The sequence below is a fragment of the Lepisma saccharinum genome, unplaced genomic scaffold, assembly GCF_977018435.1.
Source record: "Lepisma saccharinum unplaced genomic scaffold, izLepSacc3.1 HAP1_SCAFFOLD_32, whole genome shotgun sequence".
In the NCBI taxonomy this organism is placed as follows: Eukaryota; Metazoa; Arthropoda; class Insecta; order Zygentoma; family Lepismatidae; genus Lepisma; species Lepisma saccharinum.
In genome coordinates this window covers 4,780,762-4,793,030 of record NW_028142898.1, presented here as the reverse complement: position 1 = coordinate 4,793,030, position 12,269 = coordinate 4,780,762, and the positions used below count along the sequence as shown (strand labels likewise).

General features: G+C 37.9%; 1 long non-coding RNA gene across 1 annotated transcript in view; it reads right to left on the bottom strand.

Annotated features, from left to right (window-relative positions):
• LOC145982256 (uncharacterized) overlaps nucleotides 1-12,269 on the bottom strand; it is a 322,713-nt gene that overhangs the window by 201,120 nt on the left and 109,324 nt on the right. The window contains exon 2 of the long non-coding RNA XR_014441035.1: nucleotides 9,123-9,255. This is a non-coding gene — a long non-coding RNA (uncharacterized LOC145982256). The remainder of the gene's footprint in view (nucleotides 1-9,122; nucleotides 9,256-12,269) is intronic.

Genomic DNA, 12,269 nt, shown 5'->3' with positions numbered 1-12,269 from the left:
ACAGAGCGGAACTCTACCTTCAATTCGACGTGGTGAAGAAAGAAAGCGGAGACGCGTTTCCCGCAGCAGCAAACTTGATACTCGTGGACAACTTCGTGCCTCACCTGTTCTCGCAGGTGGAGGTGAGGAAACACAACACTGTCATCGACAGAATAGATTATCCAGGCATCACGTCGACGGCAGTGGGAACGTTGAAATTATCCAAAACGGACGCAGCGTACTACCAGGCCGGGGGATTCGAAGCCGGAACCAAAATATCGACGAAAAGTCACACGGTGCTCTTTCCCATGCGTCTGCTGCCTGGTTTCTTCTCGGATTACAAGGAGATCATGTGGAAGGGAGGACTGAGGATCACGTTTCGAAGAGCAGCCAACGACAACGACGCACTGATGCGATACGCTACTTTGGGTCCGGACGGCACCACGCCGATAGCCAACACTTTACCCGAAGCAGCGAAATGCGTCATCCGAAGCATGGAATTGAGAATGCCGGTGGTGGAATACGAAACGAACTACGCCCTCAAGTACAAAGCAGAAATCTTGAAAAGTCCGCAGGTGTCGATTCACTTTCACGGTTACCAGTGCGTGCAGAAGATGGCGTCGGGAAGTCACATGGAATTCGACGTGACGACGCAGTTCAACAACATACAGTTCGACATGCCAGATTTCGTCGTGGTGCTTTTTCAGACCGGGAGGGACAAGAATCAGGAAAAAGATTCCAGCAAGTTCGACGACTGCAAGATCAAGAACGTTTATCTGAAGAACGGTAGGAACGAAGTGTTCCCGCGCGAGAATTACAACCTCGACGTGACCAAAAACGATTACCTCAAACTTTACGAAGCTTACACGGCTTACAAACGCGTGACCGAGGGAAGCGTGGACATGTATTACACGCCCAGCGAATTCAAAGCACGGAGACCCATGACCGTCATCAACACATCTAAGAGAAGGCAGGTGGTGGTCAACGATCGCACCAACATCAAGATCGTCTGCGAGTTCCACGACGCGCTGCCTGCCGATACTCTATGCAGCGTCATCCTGATTGCAGAGAAGTCCTTCGTCCACGACGTGAAGAACGAGAGGGTGACGGAACAGTTTTAAAATTCATAAAAAATTGCCACATACTAAAAATCAACATCCAACACATTTTAGGTTATATAAAATTTGTGAAAACCTTATAATACTGAAATATTAAAACAAACAGAGTCCCTTGTAGGTTAGTTCGGTGCGTAAATAAAAAAAATGTTAGGTTAAGTTATATCACTTAGGATCGTAAAAAAAATTAAAAAATCGTAAAAAAAAAGATAGGTTAAGTTGTATCACGTAAGATCGTGATATACCTACCAAGTATAAATGGAAAAAATGAGTGCAGTGAAAATTTGTACTAAAACATCGCTAAACGCTATAACATCGACAAAAAATTGTCAAAATATGTCAAAAACTTATATTCGATTGATAAAAAAAAATACCTACAAAATATGATCCTCAAATGATGACGTTCAAACAGTGCATAAATAAAAAAAATGATAGGTTAAGTTATATCACTTAGGATCGTAAAAAAAATTAAATAATCGTAAAAAAAGGATAGGTTAAGTTGTATCACGTAAGATCATAATATACCTACCAAGTATGAGTGGAAAAAAAATGAGTATAGTGAAAATTTGTACTAAAACATCGCTAAACGCTAAAACATCGACAAAAAATTGTCAAAGTATGTCAAAAAGTGATATTCAATTGATAAAAAAAGGGGATACCTACAAAGTACTGCGTTGAAACAACCAATATACACTACTAATTAGGTACAAAATGTTGTACAATTAGGTATAAAGTGCAGTACAATTAGGTACAGGGTATTGTACAATTAGGTAATGAGTCTTGCACAAATAGATACCCCAAAAAAAGCACTAAAAGAAAAATTACTACTCTTCAATCACACTGCACTGTGTATACAATTTTTAAAAATCAAACAGAAAATAATTGCTACTCACCATGTAAGGCAAATCTACGAGGAACACTGCGACAGGACGTCCGTGCTCTTCAAGCTGCTCTCGCAGACTGTGACTGACTGCTCTGTGCACCCCGTTATATAACCTCGGTTTATTTATGACGTATTTTTCCTCCAATCAGAAGAGACCACTTTAAGTATGACGTATTTTTCCACCAATCAGAAGAGACCACGTTCGATATGAGTCATCATATTACGTCATAATGTGTTGCGCAATCAGAAGATATGAGTCATCACATTACGTAATAACTTGCCCAGTGTTGCGCAATCAGAAGATATGAATCATCATATTACGTATTTTTTTACTAATTAGAAAACACAATATCAAAAGCATTCGCCTCTAGCGCAGGCTAATTACTGCTTATATATTTACAACTTGCAACCCCTCAGATTAATGTGTAATGACCGATATATACAAGTACATAGATTCTGTTATTATTTTGAGGGGTCCTATATTGGACACACGATTGGGTCCGACAAAGGGTCATCAGCTATATATAAAAAAAAACATCGCCCGTAGTAGTAACTTCCCAAAACTATAGGACTAATAACACAGTTACCATATACTTGTCTATTAGCTCCATTAGCAGTAACATTTCTCTTGTACCCAGTTTCGAATTTGTTCTGCAACAGACGTCACTCCTATGTCCTGCAACTATTTTACTCTACCACGTGCACCTTTCACACCTCACAAAGGCCTACTGGTGCGAGCTAAACAGGTCTCAACTTGTCCCCCACACAACAACGTCCCAAGCTACAGTTTCCATCTCCCGCTGTTAGGTTGCAGGTGTGGATATTATCAGAACAGGTATGGGTCCTACATAGGGTTGGTGTCCGACTTTCATCACTTTTCTCTATAATATTTATTTTCATGAACACAATGTCAACCTCTTGTGCAGGTCGCTTGTTGCTGATATATTACAACTTACAGGCTAATAAGATCTTATGCGAAAGCACTCCTGCTTGTCGAGCTGTAAAGCCACAAATTTCCTAACCTATTTTTTTATTTGTAAAAATCCATCTAATGTCTGAAATCAAAAATGTTAACTATTTAAGGAAAATTTTTGCAAAATATCCCGCCATTTGTTTCAACTTACTAGGACCCCAATTTCATAGGCTTGATCCTAGAAGTCATATGCACAGCCATGCCCTTCGTAATCGCATATGCTAGTCAGTCAGATATTATCATAGGAGAATCACATTTCATCCTATGATCCTACCCAAACTGACATTGCACAAGCTAGAAGAAACAGTGGCGGGATATTTTATGTTGATTACGGCAGCATGTGTGCAGTTATAAGTTAATTATCTAAAGAGCGCTCTAATATATGACAATACCACTTACAATCTTCCCTAACACACAATCAACATACCAGGTAAGATCCTATTTGTCCTTTTATACCCACCAAAACACCTAGGTTTTTTGTTTCCTCATAGATGGTGCTGACAGCGCCACCCAGCTCGAGATAGTTCCTTTGTTTACTAACAGATGGCGCCCACTCTCCTCCTCCGAAAATTTTCAATAAAAAAACTAAAAATGTTACACATCTCGAAAACGGTAAGAAATAGAGCAAAGATACCCCTTGTCGATTTAGGTAATGTAGATTACGTATACCAAGTTTGGTGCTCCTAAGTCAACTTCCAAAAATTTCCATTTTTTCTAGACTTCGTAACTTTCGAAAGGATGGTCGCAAAGACGTGGGGTTTCTTGCGTTAACATCGTCTCGGTGTCCTCTGTCTTACTCTACCAAAATTGGTATAGGTCGTCATAGAACCAAATTTACCCCCTCTAGGTTTCCCCAATAAAAAAACAACTTAAAACGTCAAATATCTCGAAAACCGTAAGAGATAGAGCAAAACAGACTACGATTTTGACTTCAATGAAGCATTTAATGATAGTAGAGAATACATATACCAAGTTTGAGCGCGCTACGATTAATATGAGCCATATCTCGAGAATGGTTAGAGATAGGGCAAAAATAAAAATAGTAATACCCTAAGGGGTATTGCTAGATGCCATCCTTGTCGATTTAGGTAATGTATACCATGTTTGGTGGTCCTAAGTCAAAGGGGGTGGGCCAACTCCCAAAAATTTATCATTTTTTTTGTCTAGAAACCCCCATCGTAAAAGGCTATGGCAAGAGCCCAGTAGTTTGCTAACATTGCTTTATGCACTGGAACTACATAAGGCAAGCCTAAAAGCAAGGTTGCCAGCTCCTTGCTTTAGGTTAAGTTAGACTAAGAAAAGTACACGAGCGCACCACTTTCGCGTTTGCCTTATGATATTTTCCGCAAGGTTGCAAAAGAAGCACCACTTTCTGGCGCAGAACTGTCTTTTTTTATCACTACTTTTCCCCTACGCATGGATATCTGCCAATGATACGTGCAACAAAATCTTGCCATTCCATATTTCCCAACAAGAGTTTTGTGGACCTATGGGGCAATGTTCACCAGGCACGGCATGTTCAATAGCCACAACAGCCACATCTGGGATATGGACAATTCGCATGAAATTATTGTTCGCCATCATCAACATAGGTTAGCAGTGAATGTGTGGTTTGGCGTAGTAGGTGATCACTTGATAGGCCAATACATCTTGCCCTATACTTTGTGTGGTGGGAATTATCGGGTGTTTCTACATGACGTATTACCTGAACTTTTGGAAAACGTGCCACTGGCAGGTAGACAACGTATCTGGTTTCAACACGACGGCGTCCCCGCACAAATCGACTGGGGAGCCAGGGCCTTACTCAAGGATATTTTCGGCGATCGTTGGATTGCAGGGGTGGACCTTTACCGTGTCCACCTCGTTCCCCCGACCTCACACCACTGGATTTCTTTGTCTGGGGAGAAATGAAAAGGCTCGTGTATGTGCCTGTGCTGGGACAATTGGTGACATGCGAGAGGTACTTGCCGGTACCAGACAATCAGTGCTTTGCCGATGCCATCTTTGTCTTGAAGTCAATAGCGGACATTCTCAACAACGTCTCTGAGTATGCCGCTGTTTGTGAGCCCCTATCAGTACCGCATAGTGTCCTTTAGTGAAAGGTTCGAGTGAAGATGCTGGAGATCGCTGTACTTCATACCATCGATCTGCATGTGCGGAGATTGTGCGCTTCTCAATGGAATTCCTTCAAGATGTGCTGTGCCTGGAAATGTTACATATTATTGTGTGCGTTTTCTCCCCATTCTCCGTCTTCATTCCTTCGAAAATTACCCACTTTCTTCGGGGAGCTCTCTTGTAGTATGTACAGCCTGACGACTTGTGGCCATTGTTTAAATTTTGTGTTTCGTACTGCAAAGTTAGTGTGTCAACATTAAGGGATTGAAAATGTTTTTTTCTTACGATTTTCCGGTATTTTTTTCCATTTGGGATGGTGTCTCAGCAGTAGTGGGACATGCGAAAAATTCGTTTCGTTTCTTCTTCGTACCGCAATGTGAACCCTGCGTAACAGGAGATTTGCAGTTATTTTCTTATTTCCCGGGTGTGGGACGGTGTCCCAGCAGTAGTGGGATATGTCGACATAAGTCGCCATTTCTTACTGGCTACATTCCGATCTCAACGTTATGTAGAAGATAGTAGTAAATTTCTTGTATTTTCCATCAGGGGATTCCCCACATTCTTTGTTAGTCCCCTTGCGCAATTTACACTGGGATTCAATTGCTGCACCATTGTATTACTCATTTACGATTTTGTTTGTATTATTTTATTCGGACATTAATATCTTTCTTCCTTCTTGAGTTATTGTGCTATAAACTTAATGTGAGACGATTTTCGCACGCCTGTCACTCAAAAACGTTGCCGATTCCGACATTTTTTCACATGGCATTTTTTTCCTTGCTTTTACTTGTCGAATCACCTCCCATGCGTTGTAAAATGTTTTTTGCGACACCCTGTAATATTAGCAAATATAAATTGTATCGCAATCATTAATACTAATAAATGTTATATTTTTTCTGATACATTTTCGAATAATTTTCTTACAAATCAATGTCTCCCATGATTGACAATAATATCCCCACCTAAAAAGCATTTTTACATATTAAAAGCAGCAGAAATATGTGAATAAATATTAACAGGTTTTTGCCATTATAGAAATTGTCACACAATATGTGAAAATGTGTCAAATGTTTTGAGCAAAAATTGATTTTCTTGAACAGTTAGGAAACTTTTTTTTCACAAACCTCACCAGCAGATTCATTTTTGTGATAATGTAATATTTTAGACAAATAGTTTTAGAAAAAGTGGTGTAATGAAGATTACAAAGGAAATTGTTGATTTATTTCCATTCAACAAATGTAAGTTAGAAATTCAACTAATCCTACGAGACACAGTTGTAGTTCCTGTTATGCACTGAATGAATTATTTATTTGTATATAATGAAATCATTATCATGAGAACTTTGTTCATATGATTCAATTCAACAATGCTAATTTACGTCATTCAACGAATCTGATTTACTTTTAATCTCCTGTTAAATGACCGTCCACTATTTGGCTTCAGTGATATACTCGTATTTCGAGACCCAATGTAGGCACACAGTGCTTCGGATTCCACTTTGAACTGTAGGTCTAGTCCCGATTAGCCTTAAAGTGCATAAAGTGAACTTAAACACCAAATCAATCAATCGTATTTCAAGACCCGGTGGAGGCACATATTGTTTAGAATCCCACTTTAAAATGAAGGTCCAGTCCCGATTAGCTTTATTGTGCATAAAGTGGACTTACAACAACATATCTAATAAAATCAATCGGATTTCCTGATGAATAAATACAGTCCATACACTGAATTACCAATAATATCAAAAGCAATATTATAATTCCAAGTCTTTAGTACACAGGGCGTTCCTCTTCGTTATTCCCACACGTGACTTGGATTGATGGGATTGAATATGTTAATTAAAGCCACACAGGTTATATTTACCCATCAGATAATAAAGGTATATGAAAATTAACTAAATCCAAATTGGGGACAGAACATGAACAACAATATAGAAAATACCGTTTTAATATCTTCTTTACTCATTTCCTAGATATAATGGATTCATCCAGTGCAAAACCAGAGCAAAAACCATACTGAGTCTGAGGATTAAAATTTCCGTGCCTATTAAAAGCGAAGTCTGTTAAGGGACAGTCAGCGAGAGAAGGACAGTACAGCCATGTGGACTATCATACTGTTCGTAGTTTTAGACACAAGAGTGTCGTTGGCCTGATATATCACAGTTAATGGGTACACTACATGTAGATGAGGTTGACATTAGAGATCGTTACTAGAAAGTGGCTTGTTACACCGTTTCAACAAGTAACAAAGCACAAAAGAAACGTACAATTATTTTTACGTTAGTGAAATGTTATCCTTTGGAGCTCATATTATGCTGCATGACTCAGAGATACAAGAAACCATTAATCTTAACACCTTACTAACATGCGCAATAGGCTGCACAACTTAAAAAATGTTAGTAGTACATCATGATATATGTTCCAGTCCAGACCGACATTTCTTCGCGAGCAGAAAAGCTATAACATGGTAAAGAAACGTTCACAAAAAAAAAGAAACTTTCAATAAACGTGTCTTAAGAAAGCATATCATGTCATAAATTGCATAATCCAAATGACCAAAAAACTGACTGGTCTTTCAAAAAACCTACATAAACCCTTTCGATTTAATTTAATTTAAGAACTAAGAGCACCCGCAGAACAAATACACTTGGCGTAAACTGGAAATTTCCAAGGACGATTTCATATCTCCTCGATTTTGCACTACCATAAAAGTATCAAGAGCTAAGAGCTCCACTGTTCATGCTTTCGAAATTCTCTCCCTCATGTGGATCGCAATTTAATACATTAGCAATAAAGATAAAGAATCATCCTCAAACTCTTGAATTTGAAATTCATAACAATGCACTGCGAGTGTTGAGTATTCAAGCGCAATCAATGTAATGTTTTTATTTATATCTTGGGAGACACACTAAGTGCTTGTTCTGCTCTCAAGATTTATTTTCTCCTTCACACGAAAATTCATGAAGATATTATCCGTGACTATTAATTGTGCGCTACCTGTTTATAAGAGATGTAAACGATAAATATTTTTATTTATCACAGAATTGAAATTTTGGAGTATACCTTACACATTACCTTAAAGTCGATCTACGTAGATATCATAAACACATTTTATATTCCTAATAAACTTAAAAGCTAAAGTAATTTCTTTCGAAGCAGAATATCTACAAGGCGGTCCTAAAATATGGAGGCATAAAACGTGACGCTTTTTATATTAGAACTCACTTTGGACAATAACTGTCTGAAAAAGTACCCATAGTATTGCGGCGTTCGGTCCCGTTGAAGAGAAAATGTAAAAAGTACTTCCTTCTGTAAGAATGGATGAAAAAGCCTGCTGAATTAACTAATTGAAGTAGCACTAAGCATTTACGGTTCCGTTGATGAAAAATATATTAACCAATAAGGTTTCCCACACCACACCATTATCTTAGCAGCACTAACTATCAACTATAATCTGTCCAAAGTACGGTATGAGATAAAAATCATCGCGTATTTTCATTATTAATTTCTTGTGAATATAAAAAATGAACTCGTAAATGTGAAGGACTTTTCATTCCAGTGGAAGCATCTCACTCACAAAACTCAAAACTTATTAAAAATAATGTACAATAGCTTGCAAACTTCACCCCCCCCCCGTCCTTAGACTCCAGTAAGATAACGATGCATTGCGGACACGTTAGAGCCGTCATAGTGATTCTCCTGACACGTCGGAAATAAGGAGATTGGTACAAGAATTCATTAATAACTTTCTACTTGCAAACGATACGTTGAAATAACCTACACATCTAGATTTCTCGTGAAATCCTAGTCTGATTTGATATTTCATATCACCCTCTTCCCATTTAGAATTTTGACATTGAATTAAAGATTGAGGATTTCAATATCATGGCCGCCATCGTCATGTGCCATATACTATTTGCCCTTATCACTATTAGAAACGTACAGCGTTATACTTGCGGAACAGTATTGCCATTAAAATTTTACTGGGTGTCTCCATACTTTAGATCACCTCATATATTGTTTATAAGCAATGCAAACACAGTCTAACTTGTAATTACCTTTCATTAAAGCTGTAACCTCTTGCCACAATATGCTTTACTCCGTGGATGGAAGTGTTGTTAAGATATTTCCGGACATGCTTCATCTTCATTAATTTTGAGTGCACTCCTTTGTATAAATTGGTAATTCTACCTAAAAATAAGGAACAACGTTTCAAGTTAATTTATTATGAACCAGTTTATTTTATAACTTTGAACTGAAAAGTAGAATAGAATTTTTAATTTGAAATTGAAGCATTTTGTTTTGTACAAAACCAATATTTCACTACCACCTAAACAACGCCATCTATTGGGAGAATGATGGAACTACTCATTGTATTGTGAAAATAAGACAGTTAAGTATTATATGTCACTTTTTTGGAAGAAAACTAGACGTGATGGATAAAAAGGGATATCATTTTTGGAATCAGAAAGCTGAAATTATTCAGACACATCCAAACTCATGTCGACCAGTGATATCATTCTAATAATATTACAAACAGTGCTTCTAATACAATTACAGGTACGACACTGGGATTAGTCAAATGTGGAATTGTGGAACATCTGTACGTGATATGCCAAAAGTAAAACTAAATCTGACGTCAGGACAATTGATTTGACATATTTCACATTAAATATTTCTAGCCGCATGAATTTCACATGCCTGTGTAAAGTAATGGATTTTCACAGAGCAGTTTAGGTAGAAAAGCGTATGAAAAAGATAGAAGCACATACATAGAGATGTTACTTCATGAAAATGTAAATTTTGTGAAAAAATCGGACAAAGGTAAATATGTTCAAGGATTATACGCGTTTTAGCTCCAGTACCCATTCCAATCCGAAACAAGATAGCGTACAGAAACACCTTTAAACAACGTGGAAAACTTTAAAAGTTCTGGGATCGAACCAGGAGCCTTTAGATGAATGTAAATATTACCATTGGGGGAAGTAGTAGCTCGTAAGCACTCGCTTTGCTGCATCTTCCATCTGCTGGTTGTAATTAAATAAACTTAATCTGCACTAAGTAGTGGTATTTACGGTAGGGACAGCGCGAGAAAGTATGAACCTCTCTCAAGCAGATTTGCTATACTTAAAACAGGCTCAACATGCCCATATGAGTTTTTTGCTCAAGTGTGGAACTCTTGCCTAATCCAAGATTTTTGTAAAAATGCCCTCATGGATTCCATGAGAAAGTATGACCTTTCTCAGATTGAAGTGCATATACTTACAAAAGGCACTTCTGAGAGATTGTTGTCCATAAACTTGTTAAAAATATGCCCCTCTTGGGGCCACACTTAAAACTAGGCTACACACCTACCCACACACATACATATTTACTTCTGGTTTAAGTTTAATTGGATACCAGGTTCACTAATATTAAAACAATATAATTCTTCTAGAATTGCTCCGTGACTCTCTCATTTCTTACATCATAAACATATGATTTTTCACCTATTAGAATAACACTACAAATGGTGTCATCAGGTAATGCCTCCTGGAATTCACAGATAATTTTAATGTTTGTTCTGTCATTCACTACAACCTGTTTTCTTTTTGAAGTGTTGATGACAAACATGGGTCTCTGTGTTTTGAATTCATCTGGAGTGTAATACATGTCAGTATTGCCAGTAGTGACACGTTTGAAAGCCGAAAATGCCTCATATAATTTGAGGAAATCACCCTTGGAAATGTCTAAATTGTAATTTTCTCTAGGAAATACCTCATTTCTGCCATTTTTAAGATATATGTTCTTGATGTTGCAGTTATCAAATTTACTTGAATTTTTTTCCTGATTATTGTGTCTTCCAGTCTGAAACAATACGACCACAAAATCAGGCATGTCGTATTGAATACTGGAGAATGAATTTGTGGCATCAAACTCATAATAGGTACCAGATGCGGGCTTCTGTACACATTGATATGTATAAAATTGCAGAGGAATGTGTGGATTTTTTAGGATATCAGCTTTGTATTTAAGAGCATAGCTGGCCTCATATTCAACAACAGGGATTCTTAACTCCATAGTCTGAATAATGCATTTGCCCTCATCAGGTAGGGTATTAGGCAGAGCTTCCCCTGTAGAGTTTATTGCACTGTACCTCATCAAAGCATTATTATCATTTGCAGCTCTTCTAAATGTAATTCTTAACCCACCCTTCCACATAATTTCTTTGTAATCTGAGAAGAATCCTGGCAACAGGCGCATGGGGAACAGCACTGTGTGGTTTTTAGATAATATTTTCTCACCAGCTTCAAATCCACCTATTTTGTAGTATGAAGCCTCGGTTTTGGATAATTTTAATGTGGCCAAAGCCGTGGAGGTAATGCCGGGTTAATCCACTCTGTTTATAACAACGCCATGCTTTCTGATCTCAATTTCAGAGAACAGATGCGGTACAAAATTGTCCACCAATCTTATATTCGAATTTGCCGGATAATCTGTTCCATCGAGCTTTACAACATCAAATTTGATGTATAGATCTGCTCTGTGGGGGTGTATAAAGCCATCCCCTACATCAAGATCAACTTCAATTTCTGTGTTGGGTTGATTTAAATTTGCAAATGTCCTCCTGTTTGGAGGGAATGATTGTAGCTCATAACTCTCAATATTTTCCATTTTCTTCTTGTATGTATTTTTATTTAAATGTTAATCTCTATGATAGCAGTTGTTGTGGCTCCAGCAAAATCAACTAATTCTTCTTTTTCATTAGTGACCATCAATTCAATATAATCTATTCTATTATGACACACAGGAAAATATAATGTTGGGGATGGATTGTAGATGATGGGCTCCATGAATTCGGAATTAGGTTTGAATGTTGCAATGATGCCGGTTTGTTTGTGAGTGCCTATGCCATTTGATTTGGTGATCATACCCTCAGCCACATTACAGTGAATATTCAGAGTCTCTATGGCTAAGAATTTAGGTATATTCATAGCAGTGTGTTTGATGCCTGGTTCAAGTTTTGTGTTGTTCTCAAATCCTAGCAGCTCTCCTATAGTACCCAGATCCACTGTTTCTGTAGCAGATACAATCTCTACTCTGTGAGTGACAGAATTTTGAGTTAATACTATACCTCTGGGTAATTGAGCATTTAGGGTGGACAGATTATATTGCCCTGGAGTGATGACAATTTTTTGATCCCCTACTGCAATTGTGTTGTTGTG